The sequence below is a fragment of the Oryctolagus cuniculus genome, chromosome 1 (assembly GCF_964237555.1).
Source record: "Oryctolagus cuniculus chromosome 1, mOryCun1.1, whole genome shotgun sequence".
Classification (NCBI taxonomy): domain Eukaryota; kingdom Metazoa; phylum Chordata; class Mammalia; order Lagomorpha; family Leporidae; genus Oryctolagus; species Oryctolagus cuniculus.
The window spans coordinates 148,676,735-148,704,302 of NC_091432.1; the positions used below are offsets into that span (position 1 = coordinate 148,676,735).

The 27,568-nt window shown below is 42.4% G+C and overlaps 1 pseudogene; it reads left to right on the plus strand.

The window, feature by feature from the left end:
• The window catches only part of LOC100354656 (protein max-like), a 189,952-nt pseudogene that overhangs the window by 29,936 nt on the left and 132,448 nt on the right, over positions 1 to 27,568 (plus strand).

The window sequence follows — 27,568 nt, forward strand, 5'->3', positions numbered from 1 at the left end:
CTCCTGGACATATTAGGAGAGAAAAAACTATACTTGGTTAAGTCTTTATCTATGGATCTACATTGCATTGAATTGAAAACAATCCTAAAAAAATACACTTGTACAAAGTTGTCCCTTAGTTGAATATTTTCATATTTTTCTTAATCTTTCAGAAAGTTAAGACCACTGGATAAATTCTACATTTTGGTGATTCCCTGCCATGGAGGCAGGGAGTCTCAGCAACCAAGAGGAAAGAGATGACTGGAGTGCAGAGGATTGCTGCGTAATCCCTGAGAGGAACACACTTAGTAAACACATCCAGACTCATTTAAAATGGAAAGGATGGAACGTATTGCCCACATCTGCTCTTAAAACAATAACCCATTTCTAGTAGAGTTTTGTTTGTTACCTCTCCTGTTATACAACTACATTATAATACATTTATTGCTGTCTTATTAGAGACTCAGATTAGGTATGAAATCTGAAATTTCAGACAATAGGACTGAAACATTTGGAAATCTTTTGTGCTGATTTAGTGGTTACTGTGACTCACATTAAGGTCTGTGTGTAGACTTGCCTGTGAGTGTACAAGAGAATGGGAATGGGGCAGGTGCGTAAGATGCTTAGTGGGGTGCCCACATCCTATGTTGGTGTTCCTGGGTTCTAATCTCAGCTCTGTTTACAATTCCAGTCCCTGCTAACATGCACCTCTAGAGGCAGCAGTGATGGCTTAAGTATGTAGGTTCCTGCCACCCATGTGAGAGACTGCCAACAGAAATTTCTTTTGTGTATCCCCAAATCAATCCATCATTGAGTTCTCTTTTTGCTTTGCCATGATAATCATTCCACCAGTCACTCACATTTTGATATTTGCACAACAACAGATTTTATTTTTCATTATAGATTAACCAGAAACACTATACAAAACCTCAAAATTTCTCCTTTATCTCTGGGGGATTGCATATGCCCTTATTATAGATTTTTAGATTTTTTGATCTAATTTTTTAAATGTGCATACTAATCCTATAAAGAGATACTTATAATGTCTTTTCCCCCATAACAATTAGAGCTACAACAGTGAGTGTGTTTTATTTTTGTTGTATTGAGTTTTTTAGTATGTGTGCATTTTAAAAAATGGTATCTTATTATAGAAAATGTCCCATTTTAAAACTTTTAAAAATTGAAGATTCTTATTTCCTATATTTTAGTCAGAAACCTAAAAAAAAAGGACAAAAACCTCAACATTCCATCAAAAGAAAACCATTCATTTATTTCCCTGTTTTTCTAGCTCTGTAGGAGGCTTTTGTCAGTACCCTCTTTTGAGGAAACTTCCTGTTAGGAGCAGCAAAATGAAAGGAAACCAAAAAACAATCAGACTGCTTCAGCTCTAATCAGTTCTGTCTTTTCCTAGGGACTTCAGGTTCCCCTAGAAAAAGAACTTTAATTGCAGTGAATAGTATTTCTGGCTCCTAAATTCTTTCATTTTATTTGAGAAATCAATTCCCAATTTCAAATATGTTTTTATGCTTTTTAAATGGGCAGTTGAAAACAAGTAAAACAAAACTGATCTATCCCACAGTAAGTCTCAAAAATCCTATAAGTTACTAACCAGAAATACCTCTGTGTGACAAACATGACCTTAATTCTCTCTTTTGGAGCTCCAGCAGTATTTGAGGGTCAAGACAACGCTTAATCCCACTTTCCACCCCCAGTATTTATTCTTCAGTCTTCTTCGTGAATAGACCCCCAGAATTCTGAATGAAGACTACCTGTCCCAGCATTCTTAATAGCTAGGCATGGTCAGATTACTATATTCTGGCCAGAATTGGTGTTTACAACTTCCGGGAAATGCAGGGGCTTGTCTTGCTCCTTTCATCTCCTACATTCATAGCACGTGAATGCAATGGCTGGACCACTTAAAGAAAACGAATTTTCTAGTATGTATTTTTGGGGAAACGGACAGATGGTGAAAACTCTGACATCAGACTCACATGGATGGGACTCGTGATTAGAAATTCTCAAGCAGAAAGTTTAATTTTTCTTTTTTTTTTAAATCTATTTCATCTAAATCCAATGTCAAGGCCAGCAGAAGCATAAAAACCAAACATCTCTCCCTCTCTGATGTGTGTGGGCTATGATGCGCCCTCGTTCCGAGGGGAGCCAGCTTTGTGCAGGAGCTCTCCCATTTGACTTGCTTCCCAACTAGAGACCAGGCTGTACTGGGAATAGCGCAGTAGGATGTCACGAGGCGTAGGCATGAGAGAGTTTGCAAATGCTCTCTGCTGATTGTTTCTCTCTCTAGAGTCACACTTTTCATCTCTGGCCTTCAAATCATCCCTCTATTTTCCTGCCAGTCAAGCCATGCATTCAAATGACATCTTAAATATTTTATTCAGCATTTTAGTGATGCCTCGAGGGTATAGTCTGCCATGTTGCTGGAAATAGAATTCTAAATTCTGTTTTGTCTCATCTTCAAAAAACTCTTGTTTACTTGATCACTTCATATTCCTCAACATGACTTCTTTTATGATCTTACTGTTCCTTATGTTGGATATAAAACTGTGGGTTTCCTTCCTTTTCTCCTTTGTACAAATCTCTCCACTTCTTTTATTTTGTTTCTTCCTTTCTTATTCCTCTCTCACGTCCTTCCCCCCCCTTCTCTGCTTTTCTCTTTCTCTTTCTGTTTTTTTTTTTTAGATTTGATTTATTTATTTGAGAGGTAGAGTTACAGACTATGAGAGGAAGAGACAGAGAGAACGGTCTTCCTTCCATTGGTTCACTCCCCAACTGGCCACAACCACCAGAGCTGCACCGATCTGAAACCAGGAGCCAGGAGACTCCTCCTGGTCTCCCACGCAGGTGCAGAGGCCCAAGCACTTGGGCCATCTTCTACTGCTTTCCCAGGCCACAACAGAGAGCTGGATTAGAAGAGGAGCAGCTGGGACTAGAACCAGCGCCCATATGGGATGCTGGCACTTCAGGCAGAGGATTGACCTACTGCGCCAAGGTGCCAGCCCCTGCTTTTCTCTTTCTTCTTTAGGAGTCTGGTGCCTTAAAGCCTAAGAGTCCACTGGCTCTTAGGGGAGAAGTAACAGAATCATTATGCATTCCTGTAGTCAGGAGCATACTGTGAGTTCATATATATCTTACTATGGGGTGCAATAAAAAATTCTGTACACCAAGTGGCTTATAAACAACTGGCATTTATTTCTCACAGTTGTATGGCGGCTGGAAGTCTGACACAAAGGTGCAGTGTGGTTGATTCTGGGAACGCCCCTCTTCTCATTGCAGATGACCATTTTCCTGTTGTATCCTTACTTGGTAAAAAGAGGGCAGTGAGAGAACCCTCTGGGCTCCCCAGACATAAGGGGAAAACCTCGTGACTAGTTACTTCCCAAGGCCCTACCTCCTAATACCATCTCATTAGGGATGGAGATTTCAATATATGAATTTTAAGGGGACACGTTCAATCCACTGTGTAAGACCTGTTGTGTCTCATAACTTTTACAGATGAAAATATCAGACTTACTTAATACATATCCACTAAGCACCTGCTATAAACCAGTTACAGAGGACCCAAGATCAACAATAAATAGTGTCTATACTTTTCTTACAATTCAGAAACATGTATACACTAGTTCAAGCACTAAGCATATATCTCCTACAATGTATTTATCTCACTGGGCTTCAGAGCAGCACCCAAGAATTTGAGAAAGGAAGAACAGATTGAAAGGTCGTTGGTGGGTCTGGCGCTGTGGCACAGCAGGTTAATACCCTGGCCTGAAGTGCCGACATCCCATATGTGTGCTGGTTTGAGACCCAGCTGCTCCACTTCCGATCCAGCTCTCTGCTGTGGCCTGGGAAAGCAGTAGAAGATAGCCCACGTCCTTGGGCCCCTGCACCCACGTGGAAGACCTGGGGGAAGCTCCTGGCTCCTGGCTTCGGATCGGCGCAGCTCTGGCAGTTGCGGCCAATTGGGGAGTGAACCAGAGGATGGAAGACCTCTCTCTGTCTGCCTCTCCTTCTCTCTCTGTGTAACCCTCACTTTTAAATAAATAAATAAATCTTTAATAAAAAAAGAAAAAGAAAGGTCATTGGTGAAGGAGCTGAGCAGCCTTATCCTCTCACCATGGATTTCCAACAGACTTAAAATATCATCTACAGTAGGGCCAACACTGTGGCACAATCAGTTAAAGCTCTGGTCTCCAGTGCCAGAATCCCATATGGGCACTGGTTTGAGTCCTGGCTGCTCCACTTCTGATCCCACTCTTTGCTGATGCACCTGGGAAAGAAGCGGGCGATGGTCTAAGTCCTTGGGCCCCTGCAAGCATGTGGGAAAACAGGTAGAAGTTCCTGGCTCTTGCCTTCGGATTGGCTCAGCTGCTGCTATTGCAGCCATCTGGGGAGTGAACCAATGGATGGTAGACCTCTCTCTGTCTCTACCTCTTTCTGTGACTCTTTCAAATAAATTAAAAAAAAAATCATGAACAGAACCCTAGACTTGTTGCATTCATCCATATGGTACACATTTGTGGAATGCCTACTGTGTGTCAGGAACTGTCGTAGCTCTGGGGGACAATGGAGGGATAAATTCTGCCCTAAACAGCCAGTGGAGGCCGGCGCCGCGGCTCACTAGGCTAATCCTCCACCTAGCGGCGCCGGCACACCGGGTTCTAGTCCCGGTCGGGGTGCCGGATTCTGTCCCGGTTGCCCCTCTTCCAGGCCAGCCCTCTGCTGTGGCCAGGGAGTGCAGTGGAGGATGGCCCAGGTGCTTGGGCCCTGCACCCCATGGGAGACCAGGAAAAGCACCTGGCTCCTGGCTCCTGCCATCGGATCAGCGCGGTGCGCCGGCCGCAGCGCGCCGGCCGCGGCGGCCATTGGAGGGTGAACCAACGGCAAAGGAAGACGTTTCTCTCTGTCTCTCTCTCTCACTGTCCACTCTGCCTGTCAAAAAAAAAAAAAAAAAAAAAAAAAAAAAAAAACAGCCAGTGGAGAGGAGTAGTTACACAGTGGCTGAATGCCATGAAGCAGGAGGCAGAGGGTGCTCAGTGAACACAGGGGGACAGATATGAATAGTCTTTAGAAGAGAGTGTCAAGAAAAGGAGGTTTTTCTTGAAGAGACCCCACATGAGATAATTCTGAAGTTCAAGAATGGGGGACTGAAGCAGCCCAATTCTTGGAATTCGGGTTTTATTTGGAAAGCAAACACCAAATAATTATTGCTTACATTGTGTGTATATATATATATATATATTTTAAAGAATTATTTTATTTATTTGAAAGTCATAGTTACACAGAGAGAAGGAGAAGCAGAGAGAGGTCTTCCATTCCACTGGTTCATTTCCCAAATGACCGCAATGGCCAGAGCTAAGCTGATCCAAAGCCAGGTCTCCCACATGGGTGTAGGAGCCCAAGGACTTGGGACATCTACTGCTTTCCCAGGCCATAGCATAGAGCTGGATGGGAAGAGGAGCAGCTGGGACTTGAACCAGTGTCCATATGGGATGCCAGTGCTGCAGGCTGGGGTTTAACCCCCTGTGCCACAGCGCCGGATCCTACATTATATATTTATAAAGCAATTTGTAGCCTCAAAATATACACAGAAAATATTTCCCTTGTAGCAATTTAGTTAAGCTTGAATATCAAGGAAGAATAAGAGGATTCTTCTGCTTCTGAGTGAATGAATGAACTGGTCAGGGAACTCTAAATCCAAGAAACAAATCTTCAGGGAGTCATAATGTAGATATCAACCTCAAAGGATAAAAGAGCTGCCCGTGGTTTCTTTACTCTCCCAGCCTGCTGACCTCAAATAACCCTTTGCAGAAGAGTTGGCCCAGGCCATTGCTGGAAGTGTTATATTACACTTCTGTGTTTGAACACATCCTAACTGGGATGAGTGAAGTAATGACCTAGAGGTGAGACTGGTTCTGCAGGCTCATTTTCCAATTACCACCATGCAAAGTGGAAATAATCACTTTGATAGCATCCAGTCTACTAGGATCGTGCTTTACACAAGTGTCCCAAGACATTAGTACTAAAGTCCAAAGGGAGAAAACAGATAATTCATAGAACTGCGGGGCATTTCTCTGTATCCACATCTATTCTTGGTATACCTGTTAGCTAGAGTAGGGCCCAGAGGATGACACTCTGCATGTACTCTTGGTTGTAGATCACAGCTGAACAAACTGCTCTGGAGTGTGAAGGGTCAGCACAGTGTAAACAGAAATCAGCAGTGACCTATGGAGTCATCTCAAGACATAATAAATACTGTCTTCGTGCTCTCTCCCACCTTCTGCTGACTCAGGTATTCTCTAGCACCATGGGGCTTGTCTCCGGAGCAATATTTCAAATTCAGCAGACCATTGTATTTGGAGCAGGTTTTCTAACTGTGCTTTTAATTTTGGCAAACTAGCTTGTAGCTTTTTCTGAAAATGTCACCATACACATGGAGCTCTGTTGAGAAAGAATAAAACACTTTTTAGAACACTCCATTAGCTTTGGCTGCCATTAGTTTTGCTATTCCAAAAGAATTTCTCCTAGCTCTAAGAGATAAAAACAAAGTTCTTTCTTGTGGAAGAATTATTAACTTTTCATCTCCTTGAACTCCTTCAATGACAATTTAGTATCTCTGTAATCCTTTAGTGAGGGACATCCAAACCAGTTTTACCTCTTGCCCATTGTGGGGAGCAAACCGGACTAGACTGTTACTGGAATTAAGACTTATTCTATGCATCTGCTCTCCCACAATATGGCGCTGGGAGAGAAGTAAACAGCTTCCGCACAGCTGCCTCCAGTTCAACCAATTAACTGTAGGACTTGCTCCTGATTGGAGAGCAGCGTACTCGGCGTGTGGGCAGCCGAGTTGGGATTGGCGGAGGAGGACTATAAAGGAGGAGAGAGACGGCATGCACCGGGAACATCTATGGGGAACATCTATGGGGAACATCTAAGGGAACCCGTGCAGCCCCCGAGAAAGCCGGCCGGCGGTGTGCCACTCCCCTGCGGAAGTGGGGAATGTGGCCAGGGGGAACTGCCCTTCCACGGAGGTGGAAGGGATAGTAGCCAACCCGGGAAGAACCAGCAGCAAACCCGGGGAGGGCCGAGCAGACGAAAGAACAGCGCAGGGTCCTGTGTTGCTCCTCCACGAAGAGGGGGAGCGACATAATGGTGCCGTGACTCGGATAGGAAACCTGACTCGGATATGAAGCCTAGGCAGGGTTTAGTGTCGTTCCTCCACGAAGAGGGGGAGCGACATAATGGTGCCGTGACTCGGATAGCAAACTTAGGAGGGAAGAAGTGACTCGGATAGGAAACCTAGGACGGATAGGAAACCTAGGAGGGAAAGACCGGGAAGAAGTGGGAAATTACCGGAGAGAGAAACTAGCAAACAGCCTAGGGAAAATATCGGAGAGAGAGACTAGCAAACAGCCTAGGGAAAAGCCGGACGAGAAAGGTGCCGGAAGAAGCTATTGAAAGCCTAGGCATAGACTTGGATATGGACTGTGGGAAAGAAGTTAGGATTTGAAAGCGAAAGTGAAAGCTTTCATAGACTCGGATGCGGACTATGGCGGGGAAGCTAGGAGATTGAAAGCGAAAGTGAAACCTGGAGGAGGCTTGGACTCGGATACGGACTGTGGGGAGTAGCCAGGAGAAATGAGAGGAATATTGTTGGAAGAAAACTTAAGGAAACATACCGGGTAGAGAAAAATGTTAGGGAGGATGAAGCCGCGAGTGCAGGCCAAGCCATCTTGGAATTCTTCAAGTCACCCCGGGGAGCAAGAGGCGAAGATCTGGAACCAGAGGCAGAGACGTGGGCCGCCAGGATTCGCCAGGTTAGTCCGGGGAACTTGGACTGAATGCCGGTGGTGGCGGAAACATTCGCGGAAGCCGCCGCGTGCAGAGAGAGCACGGAGCGTGAATAGATGGGGAACGCCGGGGCTGGCGCGAGGCCGTGGTGCGGGCGCGAAGTGCGTGGAGACCGCGGAGCGTGCGCGCAGAGCCGGGAACCCGCCGGCGGGGCGAGGCGCCGGGAAGCCGCGCAGAGCCGTGAAGCTGCCGCGGGGCGAGGCGCCGGGAAGCCGCGCAAAGCCAGGAAGCCGCGCAGATCGGAGAAGCGCGGGCTGAAGCGGCTCAGAGCCGGGAAGCCGCCGAGAAGCAGTCTCGGGGCGGGCGCCGGAAAACCGCGGGGATAAGAGAAACAGAAGTTTTAGAAGTAAAGTGAGAGAAATAGGAATGCTGGAAGATAGAAGTGGAATGGGAGAAATAGGAATGCCTGGAGATAGAGAAATAGAGAAATAGAAAGGCCTCCCTACAACACTGCAATGTGAGAGCTTGGATTCGGTCTGCCTGATTAAGTGAGGCGATGAGCACCTGGGCGGCTAGCAGCTTATGCGCCGCAGGTCACCGAAGACAGGCACAAATTAACATCAGTAAGGCCTCCCCACAATACTGCAATTAGAAAGCTTGGATTCGGTCTGCCTAATTAAGGCGGTAAGCACCAGCAAGCAGCTCGACCAGAGTATGAGCTGCAGGTCACCGAAGATAGGCACGAACCAACACTAATAAGTCTCCCCCACAATACGGCAATGAGAAAGCTTGGATTCGGTCTGCCTGATTGAGGCGGTAAGCGCCAGCAGGTGGCTCGACCAGAGTATGAGCCACAGGTCACCGAACACAGGCACGTATCAGCGCCTAAAAACCTCCTCACAACATGGCGAAGAGAGGACCCGGATTCGGTTTGCCTGATTGATAGGACTTGTAAGAGCCTGTGGCAACTCTAGCAAGTAGAGCAGAGTGTGTGCCGCGGGACACCGAAGACAGGCGCGTATCAACGCCAAAAAATAAAAAGAAAGAGGGATCTGTGGGGAGCAAACCGGACTAGACTGTTACTGGAATTAAGACTTATTCTATGCATCTGCTCTCCCACAATATGGCGCTGGGAGAGAAGTAAACAGCTTCCGCACAGCTGCCTCCAGTTCAACCAATTAACTGTAGGACTTGCTCCTGATTGGAGAGCAGCGTACTCGGCGTGTGGGCAGCCGAGTTGGGATTGGCGGAGGAGGACTATAAAGGAGGAGAGAGACGGCATGCACCGGGAACATCTATGGGGAACATCTATGGGGAACATCTAAGGGAACCCGTGCAGCCCCCGAGAAGAGCCGGCCGGCGGTGTGCCGCTCCCCTGCGGAAGTGGGGAATGCGGCCAGGGGGAACTGCCCTTCCACGGAGGTGGAAGGGATAGTAGCCAACCCGGGAAGAACCAGCAGCAAACCCGGGGAGGGCTGAGCAGACGAAAGAACAGCGCAGGGTCCTGTGTCGTTCCTCCACGAAGACGGGGAGCGACAGCCCATGTAGTTAGGCCCACATCCAATCCAATTCCCTTCCCTGGGACAGCCACAGATCAATCAAGAGAGGCCATAGCAGAGGTATTTTAAGATAGAGCTGCTCCCCTGGCAATGTGATTTGTTGTAACAGTAACTACTTTCTGTATTCCCTCTGCATCCCAGGAGAGAAGAGAACAAGGTTGAGGAAGCTGTGTGAATATATCTGAGAGTGTTTACCGATTTCCATCAAGTACAAGATTCACATAGATTTGCTTATCCATTGGCATAGCCTTATATAAGGGTGAGAGCTGCTATAGAATATAGTACTATCTGATACTGCATTGTTGAACAAAATATAAAAGTGTGATAAGAAGAAACACTTCTATCCTCCACACAGCAAACCAAACAGAAAGCTCAGTGCCCAACCTACAATAACTTAATCCAGATGGTCATAATTTCTTTAGACTGTAAACTATTTCCAGCAAATTCATTGTTCACTATTTTTTTTCCTATTCTTATAGTTAACATATCGGCCTGACAAGTTCTAGCCAACCAGTAAGAAGAAAGATCAGATGCTTAGGATTAAGCAGTTCAAAGTCAATGATATTTGGTTAAGATAAACAAATGGGATAAAATGGACTGCAGACTCCCAGGTCCAAAAGTCAAAACTTGTTGACTGAGCGTTGTGCTGTTCGTTGATTTTACTTGGAAGTCAAGTGGTCAGGAAAGATAAAGCGACTAAGAGTGGCACCAAGAAGAAGATGGGGAAGTTATGTGGAAGAAATGGTCCAAACTTTCCTGTCCAGTAGTATTCTTTAAAATCCTAACAGAATTTCCCAATGAAATAAAACAACAAGATATTGAATTAATGGGTTAGAATATGTCGGTCACTAACCTGTTCAATTTGGAAGCCTTTAATGACTCAAGGTAGGAAACAAAAATTAAACAACATAAAAAATGGAACACAACAAAATTAAAAAGTTAAAAAGAATGAGAACCTAAATAAGTCTGACTTATAGAATTATGCACATCCATATTCATATTTTAGTCATTCTTTTTCTTGAACTAGATTCATTTAAAAATGAAAGACAAGAACTCATATGACTGGCTAAAAATAATCTCAAAACCTTTCATCAGTCATTTTTACCGAACACCCACTTGATTTCCAAACTCATCACTTTGCTTGGAAAATAAAGACATTTTTAGCCTACTTTCAATACAATTTCTTCGTAGGCCTTCATGTCTACCCTTCACTCAATTTTGTGAAACTTTCCCATGCTTACTTCCCTTTACTTTTTCACAATACTGCTTAAATCTGGCTAAATTTTAAACCTGGCTAAAATTTTCCCCAATTTAGAAGGTTTGGCTGCTTCTTCAATGCAAAAGGAAATACACCTCTGCTGGACATCTAGACACTGTTTTGCACATGTCCACATGGTTTTTGTTGGCATATGTGCTTTGCAAGGCACGAACCATGTCTTTTGTAAGTTTGTGTGGTTTCCACAGCTGTGTCATGACCCATAGGGGCGCTCAATAAATGTTGAATCAAAGTGAATTGCTTTCCAGTGCATTTATTGGCACATGTACTCCAGTGGGTCAAGTTCCATCTCTTTTTTGCAGTGCTCAGTAGTTTTTTTTTCTGAATATATTCCCAACTAGGCCAGAGTTGTTGGATATCTCTGAAAGTTGTTCACAGCTTGCTAGACAGGAAAACTGGATGATTGCATTATTGTATTGCAGCCATGTCCCAGGTTTCCAAACCAAGGAAATTCCAATTATGTACAAACGGTTGTTCTTTCTCTTTTGTTGTCTCTTTTTCTTTCTATTGTCTGTTGGTCCCTTCCCCCTCCCCTCCTTCATTCTCTCCTCCCCTCCCTCCCTCCCTCCCTTTCCTTTCTTCCCCTCTTCTATTTTACTTTCTTTCTGACAAAGCTCTCTTGTGAAGCTGGAACACATGTAACAGGATCAACAGCAGTGCAGGGCTGTCTTTTTCAGCCCGGCAAAGCTAGACAAATGCAATTCCAGAAGCCTGGCCTCATACCACAATTGAGGAAGGTGTCAACCAGTCTGAGCTGAATCAAGGTTGGCCCTGCTCTCTGCCCCGGGATGGCATTGGCCCCACCAGCAGGGACACTGTGTTTCCAGCTTCAGGCTTTTAGTTCTCTCTACAGCTTAATGGCTCACAGACCTTTACTGAGACAGCTGGATAACAATGTGCCTTTCTGACAGCCACTCTCTTTCTTCCCTGTGGAAATCTCAAACTGTACTGGATAAAACATTCTGTCTCCTATTGTTCCATCAACAAGGCCTGAATAGCTAAGGCAAGTGCTCCTGCAGCACTTATTTCCTTGGAGTTTTTTTTTTTCCTCCTACAATAAAAGAATAAGTGGAAAAGACAGACCAGAGTGTGAAAGATGGCTGGTAAGGGCCTCTGTGTGAGGTCCTTGGTGAGATAATCTTATTCTAAAGATCTGGGTGACTGGAATTTCCCTTCGTCCCATCCCCCGCAGACATCCCCCTCCCCAACATCCTTCTCATACAAATCCTTAGGCATTAAGTCAGGCGGAAAATGAGTCTACTCTACATTTATCTTCCTGAATGGCAGTCAACTCCTGCTTAATCTTTCAACATATATTTGTTCAATGGATCAACAGATTGTGTAAGCAGCATGACGGTTGGGTTTAGAAATGTGTCTGCTCATGTTTGGTTTGTGCTGAACCATTGACCACTTTGTTTGTGAATCCATCATAAATTATATCTCTGCGTTACCCAGTACCAGGGATGGGTGCACAGGATGGTGCTCACAAAGGCAGAAAGACTTTTTTAGTCACTGTCATTTTCCAGAGTTGAGAATGCTCACTTGTTTCACTTTGTGAGTCCATTAAAATTTTTTCTCAAACTACAAAATCTCAAATTTGATTCCTTCTTTCTTTCCCAAAAGTGTCTCTTACAAATCCTTTTGCTATTCTGTCCCTACTAAAATAAAGAAGACTTTCAGGATATAAAGTAAGCAATAAAATAATATAAAACATGGATAAGAAGGTTGAAAATTAAAAGCATGATCACTCTCCTTGGTTCAAATCTCTGCTTCTCAAAAACAGGAGAAAATTTTGCTTGGATATTAATAGATTGCAGGGTTATCAGCTTATTGCATAACTGATTTTGCCTTTTTTTAAAAAAATGAATTGTCAAACAATTGTATTGAATCTTCAACCAATCAGACGTTATTATTTTTTTGATTGTGCATCTACTGCATTAAAGACAATGGAGATAGCATAAAAAGACAAAGAGAAATTTTCTGAACTGAACAACTTGAATGAAGTTGGAGAAAGGAATTGTGTGTGTGTATTTGTGAGTATGTGTATATATATATACATATGTATATATATTTTTTAAAGATTTATTTATTTGAAAGTCAGATTTATACAGAGAGAGGATAGGCAGAGAGAGAGAGAGTGGTCTTCCATCCAATGGTTCACTCCCCAATTGGCCTAAACAGGCCAGAGCTGCGCCGATCCAAAGCCAGGAGCCAGGAGCTTCCTCCAGGTCTCCCACTTGGGTGCAGGGGCCCAAGGACTTGGGCCATCTTCCACTGCTTTCCAGGCCATAGCAGAGAGCTGGATTGGAAGTGGAGCAGCCGGGACTCGAAATGATGCCATATGGGATGTAGGCACTGCGGCGGCAGCTTTACCTGCTACATCACAGCGCCAGACCTCCATATATATATATTATATATATATATATTATACATATATATTATATTATATATATTATACCTTTTTAAATATATATATATTTAAAAAGGTATAATGAGCAGTCCTAAATAAAAATGAAGGGAAGAGAAAATTTGTGTTATAGTCACACGGTTAATGTGTGACATGGACTAGTTTTCTGGGAAGTTTTGTTTGTTAACTTGGAAACTGCTCAGCAGTATTTATTGAAAACCTAGTGATTTTTGAGCATTGGGTATATAATAAGCTTCACAATGAAGGGTAAGTACTATGATCTAAAAACTCATCTATTAATTTTTTTTCTTGATGGGGAACATTAATCTATATTTTTCTTCAGCTCAAGGTGCACTGTCTTATTTATAGTTTCACCCATCTGCAGAATCCAAGACAAATTCTTTGCAAAGGGAGGCACCCTGTTCTGGTGATTCAGTTCTGCATACTTTGATTTTGGAGTAACCGTCATTGAAGAAATCACAACACATCTAATAAAAATACCCTCAAAAAAGTTCCTTTAAGAGGTTTGAGAGACATCCAGGCATTGCAGTGTTTTCCTGAATTCGATGGCATTGAAAGGCACAAAAAGTTGGGATCCTAGACTCAAACTTGGTGGTGATGTTTCCCTTGATTGCTGAAAGAGACTACAGCTAACACCAGCAAGGAGAAGGGATTCTGGTGAGGGTTCAAAAATGGAGCTAATGATAGGCTGTAAGGATCCTGTTCCTGAAGACATAAGAACCTTGACTCTTCCTTAACAAAGAAAGGCTAGGGAAACTGGGCTTGGTGTATCCCCCAAATCTAATCACCTGGCGGCCAAGGTGTGATGCGTCACCAGGTCTCTTCCGAGGAGGATAAGGGCAGAGCTGGCAATGAGCTGTGTCTTCCTTCATAGCCTTCTTTTTATTCTGCTTGCCTTACACCACAGCTAATGGACTTGCTCAACTATAAATGTTCCCCCAATCTGATTAGGGCTGATCTGGTTATTTATAATTGCTGAGAAGCATAACATAGTTTTGTTTGCACTATAGTTTATTATGTAGTATTTGATTTCCTCTAAAAATAGAGGAAAATTGTAATATTCAAAATGGCCATTATTAGTCAAAGGCAGGGGCAGAAATTAGAATGCTGCATATTCTGGCCATATGGACTATGGTTGTCCCAATATTTCCTAATATAATGGGAGAATAAAATTATCCATTATTTAGTTATCTCTGACAAATATATAATTTTTGCTAATAAGGGACAGAGAAACTATATGAGCTACATTTCCTCTTCCTCCTTCTCTCCTCAGCCCCTTCCTTTTTCTTTTTCACAGAAACTTTCTCAGAACAATGCACCTTAGTTTGGCCTTCTTTGTCCCCTCCTATTCCCTATCTTCATATCAGGAAAGGAATGAAAACTCTGGGAGTTCTCAAAATCATTCAAGGTGGGTGTTATGGACTGAAATGTGTCCTCACACACCATTCATATGTTGAAGCCCTTATTTCCAATATGTTTGTATTTGAAAACAGGATATTTTAAGATGATTAAGATAGGTGAGGTCATAAGTGTGAGGCTGCAGTGCAGTATGACCAATGGCCTTCTAAAAAGAGAACTATCGGGGATGTGCACACATGGAGAAAGGCCATGTGAGGGCGTATCAAGAAGGTGGTCATATTCAAGCCGAGGGGAGAGACATCAGGAGAAATCAAATGTGCTGGAACCTTGATCTTGGACTTCTAATCCCCAGAACTATGAGAAATAAATTTCTGTTGTTCAAGTCCTCATGTATGTATATTTTGTTATGGCTGTCCTAGCCCTGGCAGAATAATACAGTACAATGGGGATTTTGGAGGCATTTCCAGTGTTTCAAAACATAGTCTTACATGCATCATATCATTAAACAGCTAATTTAATATTTGTATTGAGGGGCCGGTGTTCTGGCATGGCAGGTAAAACTTTTGCCTGCAATGCTAGCATCCCATATGGGTGCCAGTTCATGTCCTCACTGTTCTAATTCCTATCCAACTCTCTGCTAATGGCCTGGAAAAAGCAGTGGAAGATGGTTCAAGTGTTTGAGCCCCTACCATCCTCAAATGAGACTCAGATGAAGCTCATGGCTTTGGCCTGGCCCAGCCCTGGCTATTGTAGCCATCTTGGGAGTGAACCAGTAAATTGAAGATCTCTCTCTCTCTCTATCTCTCCCTCTCTCTGTAACTCTTTCAAAATAAATAAATAAAACTATAAAAAACAATAACATTTATATTGATAGTCATTTTATTACAGTATCTAAGTTGTATTTTAAATGAGAAAAATACTTAATACTGAATATTTTTTAAAAATGTAGACCAGCTGTGGGAGCTATGAACATGCACCTTCCACATGCTTGACTTCAAGCAGCGTAATAGGCAGAAAGCTATTCTCACTGAAGTCCACATCACATCCACATCAAAGCCCTTTTCCCCCTGCTCTTCCCTGCCAGTGACTTAGTGTGGCAGAGATGCTGAGAGAGGCCCATTCTGTCAACAGGGACTCCTGTCACACAGCTGACTCAAGCTCCAGAACAGCTTACTGATCTTGTTGAAATATCCACGGAATGGCACACAGTCTTACTTCTTCCTACTCAGCCTACCTTGCTTCCTTGTCTCCTTCATGAGACACAGTCTCAAGTGTGTCTGACAGCTCCCAGCCTCCTCCTGCCCCTTTCCTGTTTTCTCTCACAGGTGGTTTTCTCAGTAAATCTCTTGCACATTAATTCTGTGTTGGTATCTGATTCTTGGATGACCCAACCTAATGCATCATAGTTTTCAAAATGCAAGATTAATGGTTGTGGTGCTGATAAAGAGCTTTTGGGAATGTCTTCTTTTGTTCTGGCATATCTCTCCTGTCTTCACCTTGGTCACTTCTACTCACATTATAAATCAGACTGCACTCTGCATCTTTCCCATGTTCCCATGCTCTTTTTTTTTATACTGAGTGAAGATTTCAACAATTTGCACACGTACACATAAACTGTTTGAGAACAAGTTTTACAGTTAATTCTCATAATACAGCTTGTTGAGGACAGAGGTCCTGCATGGGAAGTAAGTGCACAGTGACTCCTGTTGTTAATTTAACAATTAACATTCTTTGGTATGGCATCAGTGATCACCCGAGGCTCTTGACATGAGCTGCCAAGACTATAGAAGCCTTTTGAATCCACAGTCTACGTCAGTATTTAGACAAGGCCATAAGCAAAGTGGAAGTTCTCTCCTCTCTTCAGAGAAAAGTACATATTTCTTTGATGGCCCCTTCTTTCCACTGTGGTCTCACTCACAGAGATCCTTCATGTAGGAGATTTTTTTTTGCCACAGTGTCTTGGCTTTCCACTTCCCATGTTCTTTCACTGCCCTACCCCCACAGATACTTGGATTCATGGCTGTTTTCCTGTGTTCCCATAAACCTCTGTTAGTTGTGCTGATCTACCCCTTCACCTTTCTCTTCTACTACATGGTGAGCCTCATTAAGGATGTAACCTTGACTTATTTCTCTGAGTTCCCATTGCCTAGCACAGAGCCACCATATGATGATTACTTATCAAATGTGAAAGAAATGGATGAATCAATGACTAAGTTAATTTCTCTTTGGTTCACTGTCTCAGAAAGTAACCTAAAGAAGGGATTATAGAAGATCACGAAGGATAACCAGGAAAAGATGGGTTTTCAGATCTTCTGGCAAAAATCTAGTGAAGCACAAGGTTTTGGTGGAGTGATTGGGACTAGGGGAGAAGGGTGCCTAGCAGAGGCCTTTCTGACAGCTGCAGGTACAGTCCCAGGAACAGCACCCTCAAAATGCACCAGCTAGTTATCAGAATCTCAGACATGACTACTGGCCTGCTCCCCCCCGACTCAGCTTCACAGTCACTTAGGGCCAGTGGTAGATATGGAGAAAATGGCTGCCTCCTTGCCCCTGCCTGTTTTACACTTAGGGATGAAATGGTAAAGCATGCAGTTTTATGTCCAGGGTGGAGGGGGTGGAATTAGTGCCTTGTATATGTAAATATGTTTGCTTGTTTCAATGAGAGTGTGAAGTTCTTGGTGTCGGGCTCTGTATTTCCCATAGGTTGTCTTATTTATATCTTGGACAGTCCTTGATATCGTCGTCCCATTTTTATTGATGAGGAAACTGGAATGCAAGATTAGTTAGGCAACAAAAATATGATGTGGAGAAGCCTGAAACCTTTGTGTTGAAAGCTCTTTTGCTTGTCAAATTTATAGGCAGATCAAAACATTTGGGTAGGCAGGGAGTAGGATGATGGATGAAACACTCGGAAAAGCAGAGGAGGAGAACCGTCCCAGACTTACATGGTCTCCTCTAGGAAATGCAGGTTGGCCGCGGGGAGCGAGAAAAACAAACACCTTGGGCATTGTCCTCCAGCTACTCACATGATGCTGGGTCACACTGAGAAAGTCACTTCTTCAGGAGAAGCTGAGAAATGAAGTCATTATGTTTAACTAATGAAATCAATATTGTTTATTTATGTGTGTTTATGTAATTTATCTGAAGGAGAGAGAGCGAGAGCGAGAGATCCTCCAACTGCTAGTTCATTCCCCCAAATGCCTGTAATGATTGGGGCTGAGCCAAGCCAAAGCCAGTAGTCAGGAACTCTGTGTGTCCCATATGGGTGGGAGGGACCCAAGTACTTGAACTATCACCTGCTGCCTCCCAGGGAGTGCATTAGCAGAAAGCTAAAATTGGAAACGGAGCCCAGGTTTGAACCCAGGCACTCTGATATGGGATGAGGGCTTCCCAAGCAACTATTAAGCCAAATGCCTATGTCCAAACTGGGCCATTTTAATATCACCTAGGAATGCGATTGGGGAATTTGGAAGGAAGCCAGAGAACCCTCAGGCTGTCTCCTTCTTGTGTTCAGAGTTGAAATTGGTTGGAGAGGCCGGTGCCGCAGCTCACTAGGCTAATCATTCGCCTTGCGGCACCAGCACACCGGGTTCTAGTCCCGGTTGGGGCGCCAGATTCTGTCCCGGTTGCCCCTCTTCCAGGCCAGCTCTCTGCTGTGGCCCGGGAAGGCAGTGGAGGATGGCCCAAGTGCTTGGGCCCTGCACCCCGTGGGAGACCAGGAGAAGCACCTGGCTCCTGGCTTCGGATCAGCGCGGTGCGCCGGCTGCAGCGCGCCAGCTGTGGCGGCCATTGGAGGGTGAACCAATGGCAAAAGGAAGACCTTTCTCTCTGTCTCTCTCTCTCACTATCCATTCTGCCTGTCAAAAAAAAAAAAAAAAAAAAAAAAAAAAAAAAAAAAAAAAGAAAGAAAGAAATTGGTTGGAGAAGCCCAAGAAAGTAGATCTTGCATAGAGTGGCTAAGATATGAAGAGAGTTGGCAGCACTGTCCTCTGCTAGGGGTATTTTAAAAATGCTTATTTAACAACAACGTGCCTTTAAAAAAATCACATGAGTTTAATAGCCTTCATTTGTATTTGCTATGCAAAGCTTATCATCATACTTTCCCCTTAATTTTTTATGTTCCTTATATAATGTTCAGTGTTGAACTTCATCACTATTTTCTTTTTTATCCTTGGATGATGGAAACCTCTAATTTTTTTTCCATTTCCTCTTTACTTAGAGAGAAGAGGAACACTTAGAATTTGCCCTTGAGATACAATGTCTTCCAAATATTAGCTCAGGGAATAGAAAGTCTCTGAATTGCCATGTGCTGTTGTTTGCTGGAATAAATAATCATACGAAGGCTGACTTTTTTTTTTTTTTGCTCCTCTCTCTCTTTCAGCAGAGTTCAAACCAGGGTTATTTGCAGGTATCCTCTTGAATCCAATTGAAAGACTGAATTTCTCAGCTTTTCAATCTGGCTATTGCTTTTTCTTTCCATCATTCCATCCTCCATCCCCCCTCCTTTTTTTTGACAGGTAGAGTTAGATAGTGAGAGAGAGAGAGAAAGGTCTTCCTTTTCCGTTGGTTTACCCCCCCAAATGGCCACTACGGCCAGCACACTGCGCCGATCCGAAGCCAGGAGCCAGGTGCTTCCTCCTGGTCTCCTATGCGGGTGCAGGGCCCAAGGACTTGGGCCATCCTCCATTGCCTTCCCGGGCTACAGCAGAGAGCTGGACTGGAAGAGGAGCAACCGGGGCAGAATCCGGCGCCCCAAGCGGGACTAGAACCCAGGGTGCCAGCGCCACAGGCGGAGGATTAGCCAAGTGAGTCGTGGCACCGGCCCATCCCCTTTTTATTTCTTTCTAGGTTCTTGACCTTATTTCTTCATTTATCTCAAAGAACAGGAGCTCTTACTGTGTGTGAATGCATGTGTATGTGTATGTGTGTATCTCTACATGTGTCTCTATGTATGGACCTCTGTGTGCATGTGTTTGTGTGTGTGTGGTGTTTCCTGCCTTTAAAAGAACACTGATTGTATCATTGCTCAATTCCAAGGCTCTACCATCTGTAATAATAGTTTGGTAAAAATTGATAAGCTGAAATTAAAATAAATAGTTAAACTATCATATCTATAAAATATATAGCAAGATCTTAAATATGCATCCCCCAAATCTACTGTGATTTAGAAAGCTGAACATACAGGAATGCCTTGAGGGGCCTTGGGGAATAGAGGTTATGACAATCTGAGCTCATTTTTCTCATATGTTCACTTGTGCACCTGCTTTCAAAACTAGGTATTTCTTTTATTTTTTGAAAAATAAGTACCTTACAAGCTGAAAGTCATCAACATTCTGTGTTTCCCTATTCATCATACATTATACTTGACAAGTGCAGATTAAGGCACATTATTAACCTACTCAATTACAATGGAACTCCTATGGAAATGTCTATTACAACCACATTAATATCTCATTAGTTCATCATGTTAATGTTATTACAATGGTTACCAAAGGAATTGGCACTGATTGGTACCTAATTTTGAAAGGTTGTTGCCCCGAGCATCATTGGAGAAGGAGGCTCAAGAGTAAAGGTGGAAATCTGCTTTATGTCTTCTCTCTTTTAAAAAAAGGGAAGAAGAAAGAAAAACAGGAACAAATGAATTTTCTTGGCAAAAACATGCTGTAGAGGCTGTCTGAGAGTCAAGATATAAATCTGTTTTGACAGGTGCAGTCATTATTCTTATCAGCAAGGACAGCATTATTCTTTTGTTTTAATGGCAAAGATAGCAAGAAGACAAAATTTGCTTTCACATTAATGCATAAAATGTAGTAACAATTACTTGATATAATTAAATTATTGCTAATGATGATAATATCATGCCTGTGTCTTTACAATGAATGTGTAGTTCTACTTATTTACATCTTTCCCCCAAAGGAGTTCAAATAGATTACAGAAGAGTTAAACCACTCCTACTTCTCCTTTCATTTGCATACAGTAAATGAAACAGCACAGAGGTTGGTTAGGCCATTTTATAAAGAAAATAATGTCTTCAGTTTTAAGCCCTTCATTCAGGCAGTAATCCTCCAAGTGTGGGCCATAAGGTTGGTGGGTAGATCCAAGACTAGTGTCCAGGTTCCTTGACTTCCCGTGTGTGTTAATCTCACCATTCATAGGGTGTCTGGCTAGCAGGGGGTCCTACACAGCAAATCAGATCTGGACATCTCAAGAAGGTAAAGTCTATTGTGTATTTATTACTTTATTAAAAGAAAGAAATGAATAAAAACATGATCTCCAGAGAGGCTGGGAATTACTTTGAGAGAAAATTGGATAAAAAGAATATGAAGCACAAGTGACAGGCTGGTCAGTACTTAACTTACCTCTCCTCTTTCATAACAGAACTTTAGTTTTTAACGGGGAACAGAGATTTACATATTTACTGAGTCTACCTTGGAAATAGATGGGACCAAATGTGTTAACTTCTGGCCATGAGGATATAGTGGAAGGAAGATGTACTAGTGGTGGATAAATGCAGCCTAAATTCTTTGACATTCCTCCTCTTGAAAGGTAGAGTCTTCCTCCAAAAAGCTTGAATCTGGTCATATTCTGAGGCTACTTTATACCTGTAATGCTGTGAGAAGCACAAGTTACAGGTGGAGGCCATATGCAAGTACTCTGGTTAAGCCCCCAGCTGATAACCAGCCTTTCCTACCAGCCATGTGAGTGCAGCATCTTGAATTTCCAGCCTGGTGGAGCCTTCAGATGACATAGTTGCATCTGATTATCCCCAAATGACAACTGCTCAGATGAACCTTGTCAATCCACAGAACTGAGAGATAATAATCCAAACTGCTACGTTTTGGTACAGTTTCTACACAGAAATAGGTAACTAGAACAATGTCTTTGTGGTAGGTGGTACTATTACTATTCACCTTGTGAGAACATTAAATGTCCATTTACATTGCCATGTGTTTACAATGCCTACTTTTAGGAGGAGTATACCCTGCTTCTCTACTAATTAATGCATAGAGTTTGACCATCTGACTAACAGTCTTTGGTCAATGTGAGAAGAAGTGAAAATGCTACATCCAGGCTGAAAGCTGTAAGAGAAATTGTATAGATCAACCATTCATTCCCTCCTCCATCTGCCATGAGAATGAAGTCTGCTGCTTCCGTTTGCATTCCCATACTAGGTTGCTAAAGCTGATAGAATACCACAGAATGGGTGGCTTCCTTCCAAGAATCACGAGAAGGATCTGTCCCAGGTCTCTCTCCTTGGCTTGTGGATGTCTGTGTTTGCTGTGTCTTTACACTATATACGTCTGTGTCCTAATTTCCTCTTTTAAGGTCATTGGTCATTGGACTAGGGTCTACCCTCATGATCTAATTTTAATTTAATTACCCCTCAAAAACACTCATCTCAAAATATACACACCTTCTGAGGTACAAGGTATTAGGACTTCAGCACATGAATTTTTGGAGATACAAATTCAGCCTCAAATAATTGCCCTGTAGAGGAAGCGTCCAATCCATGGACAACCTAGGAAGAGAGAGAAAATAATGTTACTGTAGGCCCCTGATGGTGTAGAGTTTGTTGTCACAGCATAATCTAGAATAAAACAACCACTGCAGTCTTCTAAAAGGAGGGTACACATTATTTTCTCTTTCTCTGTTGTGCTGCTTGAAATGTGGACAAGAAGGCTGACATTCGTAGCCAGCATGGACTGTGAAGTGTATGCTAAAGATTGCAGATCACAATGAGTATGAAGCTGCCACACCCGACCATGGGTTAACCATCTCTGGACTTCTTTCCTGTGGCAAAGAAACTTGTAATTTAACAAAGGAGAGAAAGTGATGTCTATACTTTTTAAATTAGAATTTTGCTTAAGGTGGCTCTGACTTGAGAAGGGGGAAAAGAGGCCAAAATGGGCAAAGAGATTTAAAAGAGAAAGCATAGCACTTCTAGTTACCAGTGAATATTTGTCTTTAAATTTCAACATCTCAGAAGAACAACTTGTAAATGAGATCATTGAGTAATCCTGGCAAACACAAAGTATGTTAGGAAGATCAGATATGGGCAAATGCCATTTTGCCAGTCTAGTTTTTAAAAAGAGGAAGAGAGATTCTGAAAACTATTGAATTATGAGTTTTATTTTATTTCCTGGAGTTCCAAGAAGAGGAAGTGGTTGGGTCATCATTACAGTAAACTCATTTCCTTCTTTGACAGATTTATTGGACTATGGTGCCAGGGAAAATGTGGCAGCATGTACTTTGGAACTAAAACAAGGCATTTGAAAGGCTTTCAAAATGTCTTTGCAGATCAATTAGAGAAATACTGGTTACAGAGAAGACTGAAAGGGTGTGTGAAGGATAGTATCTATGGGACAACCAGCACATAGTCGCTGTCTCTATGTCCTGCCATGGTGTCAGCTTCATTGCAAGGGTTGGCTCCCCCTTGTGGTTAAAAGGTGGCTTCGTTGACACTTGCAATCAAAGTGGAGAGGTTTCATTTGGATCCTCTGAATAATCAGAAAGTTTCTATCCCAGGAGCTAGACTGTTATTATATTTTACAGGCTTTGTATTGGATCAGGAATTCATCCCTGATCCAATTACTTCATTCAGGGAAAGGAATACTTTGCTTAGCCTGGAGTTGACTAGCTAAGGGTGAAGTTGGCTTTCTCTAAAACATACCAACTTTGTGGGGCCAGCAGGGTGTCAGATACAGATATGGATATCTAATAAGAGCTAGCAGTTAACAAGAGAAGAGGGAGTGGAATTTTTATTAGGCAAAAAAACACAATATTCATAATTCTTGGAAGATTTTGAGGGTGAGATTATTCAGTTCTATCATGTAAAAGTTTAACTTTTGATAAAACAGCCATTCTAGATTCATCAGGATTATATTAACCACCAAATACACTCCAGTTAATCAAATGAGCAAACCCAAGGAGTAGAATTGTGCAGCACTATCCATTTGTGGCAGACACATGTGATGATTTTTGGTTTAATTGCAATCAAATTTAACACAAGTATGATTGACCAATAAGTCTGTATTCTTTAGGTTATATAGACATGTTAGAGGAGGACTATGTTCTCAGACGGACAAGAATGACAACTCTTTTTCAACACTTACAGGAGAGCCTATATCTGGTTTATCTAAAGATTTGAATTACATTGCTCAATGACAAAATAAAAATGAAGTTGCTGGAATACAGTCTTTTTTTTGAATGTCATTTGAAGTAGTAGTTTGAAACACTTAAGCTTCAGTGTTATCCTTAAGGTATTATTTAAAAAGAGTCTTTCAAAAGATCCTTAAGTGCCTGGGATCATTTTATTGAGATCAGAGACAGATACTATTTTGAAAGACTACTTTGGGTTATCCATTTGTTGCTACTATCTTTAACCAGTTTTTCTGTTAAGCAAAACAGAGTGTACCTAGGATCAATGGCTAAAAAGCTTGTTGTAAAATTGCCTTGTTCCTAATACTGAATATTTAACCAAGAAATCAATATGTATCATTGAAGAAAAAGAGACATGAGTTTGAGTAGATATTTGGAGAAATTATAGATCTGTTGGGGAAGTTGAGAAAAGCACTTTATGTATACAAGCCATTTTCAGGATGTGTTCTACATTCTGCAAGATCCAAATCTAAAAACTTAAAAAAACAATTTTGTGAATCTTTTTATCCACAACAGGTTTAATGAGTTCCATCAGGCAAAGACTGACCCCAGGGCCATATCATCATGTGAAAATAGTTAAATATATACAATTCCTTGTTACTCAAAATGTGATCCATGGACCAGTATGATCATTATCAAAGGGAACTTGTTAGACCTGCAGAACCTCAACTCCATAGATCTGCTGATCTGAATCTTCGTTTTAACAAGACCTCCAGGGGATTCACATACTCGTTGAATTTGATCATGGGTTACTAAATCGCAGTAAGATTTATACAGTCTACAGAGTATTGTGGAGTGGAGGTGGATGCAAAGGGATTCATATCTCTCTAGATTCTATTAACAAAAGCCCGTATGCACCTTTCCCATAGAATTTTCATTACCGTTTACTGTTTCTTTCTTTCTTTCTTTCTTTCTTTCTTTCTTTCTTTCTTTCTTTCTTTCTTTCTTTCTTTTTTTTTTAAGATTTATTTATTTGAAAGTCAGAGTTACACAGAGAGAGAAGGAGAGGCAGAGAGAGAGAGAGGTCTTCCATCCATTGGTTCACTCCTCTATTGGCTGCACTGGCCAAAGCTGTGCCAATCTAAAACCAGGAACCAGAAGTTTCTTCCAGGTCTCCCACGCAGGTGCAAGGGCCCAAGCACTTGAACTATCCTCTGTTGCTTCTCCAGGCCGTAGCAGAGAGCTGGATATGAAGTGGAACAGCTGGGACTCGAACAGCCGGCACTGCAGGTGGTGGCTTTACCTACTATGCACAGCACCATTTACTGTTAATGGCTGCTATGATGCTTCCTACAAAATTCGTATTACCTTTTTGTTTCCTTTTTTAAGATGAGCCACCTCTAGAACAAAGGTCTTGAAGTTGAGCAACCTCAGTTTAAAATCCAGATCTGCCACTTTCCTAGTCCATGATTTTGGGCAGGTTACGTCAACAGTTGAAGCTCAGTTTTGTCATCTCTAGAACAGGGAAGATAATGATCGTATACTGCTGTGGGGATGAGCTGAGGTGATGTGGGGAAAGATATTGCCCAGGGCCTGCTACGTATAAGATCAGTGAGGGTTCCCTTCTCCTTGCTGGAACACGTGGTCAATTAGAATAGTTGTGGGGGCCGGCTCTGTGGCATAGCAGGCAAAGCCGCTGCCTTTGCTTCTCTGTAACTCTCTTTCAAATAAATAAATAAATAAATCTTTAAAAAAAATAGCTGTGTACTATAAATGGTGTTGGGACTACAAGAAGTCTTCCCTTACATAGCAAAACCACACTGTGGTTCCTTTACGACATTTTAAACAGCTCAACTTGGCAAGTAAGTGATTTGAACAATGATATTTAAATAATTAAATACAACTGAATTCTTTATTGTGATCCATCTGGATGCCAAATCATACGAAGCCAAAATGGTAATTTGGATTTTAACATAACCAATATTTTTCCATTCTTCCTGAGTCTGATTCATTAACAAATATTGCTACTTAGCTAGTACTCAGTGGCTGCTTATGTGTCCTGCTAGAAAGTTTCCATCTTGCCAAGTTTCCTTGACTTCCTTATATCCCTTGTCCACTGAGGTGCCGGAAGGGTCCATTTCCTCATCCTTGGATTTGGGGCAGGCTGGGTCCTTTTGAGCTGTTGAATGTGAGAGTGTTCCTGAAAGTCTTGGCCTGATAACTGCAAACTCCTTGGACCATGTTTACAAGTTCTTTACAGTTAAACTGTTATTGTATCTCAAACTCTATGACCACTCCAGTGCAGGGGCAGTAGGTTGTGAAATGATAGCTGGACTGCATGGTAGTAGTTGAGGCATGGAAGGACTGATGGACCCCCCCTTCGTGTGAGCTGTAGGGCTCAACGATTCCTTCCCCTGCAGAGGACTTAATGAAACAGATCTGCAATATGTTATCACTTATTTAAAAATGTTTTTAATTAAAATATAGTCAAGTATAAAAGACAACATAAAGAACATCTGTATTCTCACCACCAAGAATTGTTTGTGTCTTATTTAACCATTACTTACTGTCTTATTTCCCTTCCCAACCCCTCAAAAGTCAACCACCATTGATAGTTTGGTTTATGTCATTGCATTTCTTTGTAAAAACTCTAGCCTATTATCCCTCTTCATAATCAATATATAGTATTATTTCATAAGTGCTTTTGAAATGTGCATAAATGGTCTCAAACTATATCATTCTGTTTGAGCATCATTTTCTTACTTTGTTATATTTTTTGGTTCTTAACCCTGGGAGGTGGTGATGGTACAATTTTGTGAACTCAGAAACTCAAAATAAAATATATCAAACAGGCTTTTGGGGAACAACAGGAGTAGTCCACTTAAGCACTCATTCCTAATTTGTTGACTACCGTTAGACACAGGCGAATGAATAGATGACTTCCCTATTTGTGCAGATCTAGGCTCTCTTTAGAATTTACAGCTTGCCTCTCTCTTCCGTGCCTGAAGAAGGAAGTTTCAGTGGCTTCTGTCTGTCAGAGAAAATGTGTTTACCCTTATTAGCAAAGTCAACAGAGTAATGACACTAAGGTCTTTGAGGTCATCTTCATTCTATACTGAATAGAGCAGTTATTTCAGTGGGTATATTATCGTTCATTTAAAGTGTAGTTTGTAGTTGCCTCAAGGCTCTTCAATTTCTGACACCCTTTATTAGGAATTTACTGCAAATTGTCAAATAAAAATGTAGTTGCATAATATTTTACAGTGATGTGAAATGTACTACAAAACAATTAATGGCCCTAGAGTTGAATTAGGTTCTAACATTGGGAAGAATGAGCCTGTATTCGGAGTAGAGGGGTGTGTGTGTATGTGTGTGCATGTGTGTGTGTGCACGCACATGTGGTGGCCATACTTTTGGTTGTTGGTGTCAATGAGTGCATTTTATTTTTATTTTTAAAAAGATGTATTTATTTATTTGAGAGGCAGAGTAATGGACAGAGAGAGGGAGAAATAGAGAGAAAGTTCTTCCATCTGCTGATTCACTCCCCAAATGGCTGCAATGGCTGGAGCTAGGCTGATCTGAAACCAGGAGCTGGGAGCTTCTTGTGGGTCTCCCATGTGAGTATAGGGACCCAAGCAGTTGGGACATCTTCCACTGCTTTCCCAGGTACATTAGCAGGGAGTTGGATTAAAAGTGGAGCAGCAGGGCTGGCACCGTGGTTCACTTGGTTAATCCTCCACCCGTATGTGTACTGGGTTCTAGTCCCGGTTACTCCTCTTCCAGTCCAGCTCTATGCTGTGGCCCAAGTGCTCGGGCCTTGCACCCGCATGGGAGACCAGGAAGAAGCACCTGGCTCCTGGCTTCGGATCGGCACAGCATTGGCTGTGGCAGGCATTTGGGGAGTGAACCAATGGGAGGAAGACCTTTCTCTCCATCTCTCTCGCACTGTCTATAACTCTACCTGTCAAATAAATAAAAAAAGAAGTGGAGCAGCCAGGAATCGAACTGCCACCCATATAGGATGCCAGTTTTCACAGGTGGCATTTTTAGCTACCACACCAC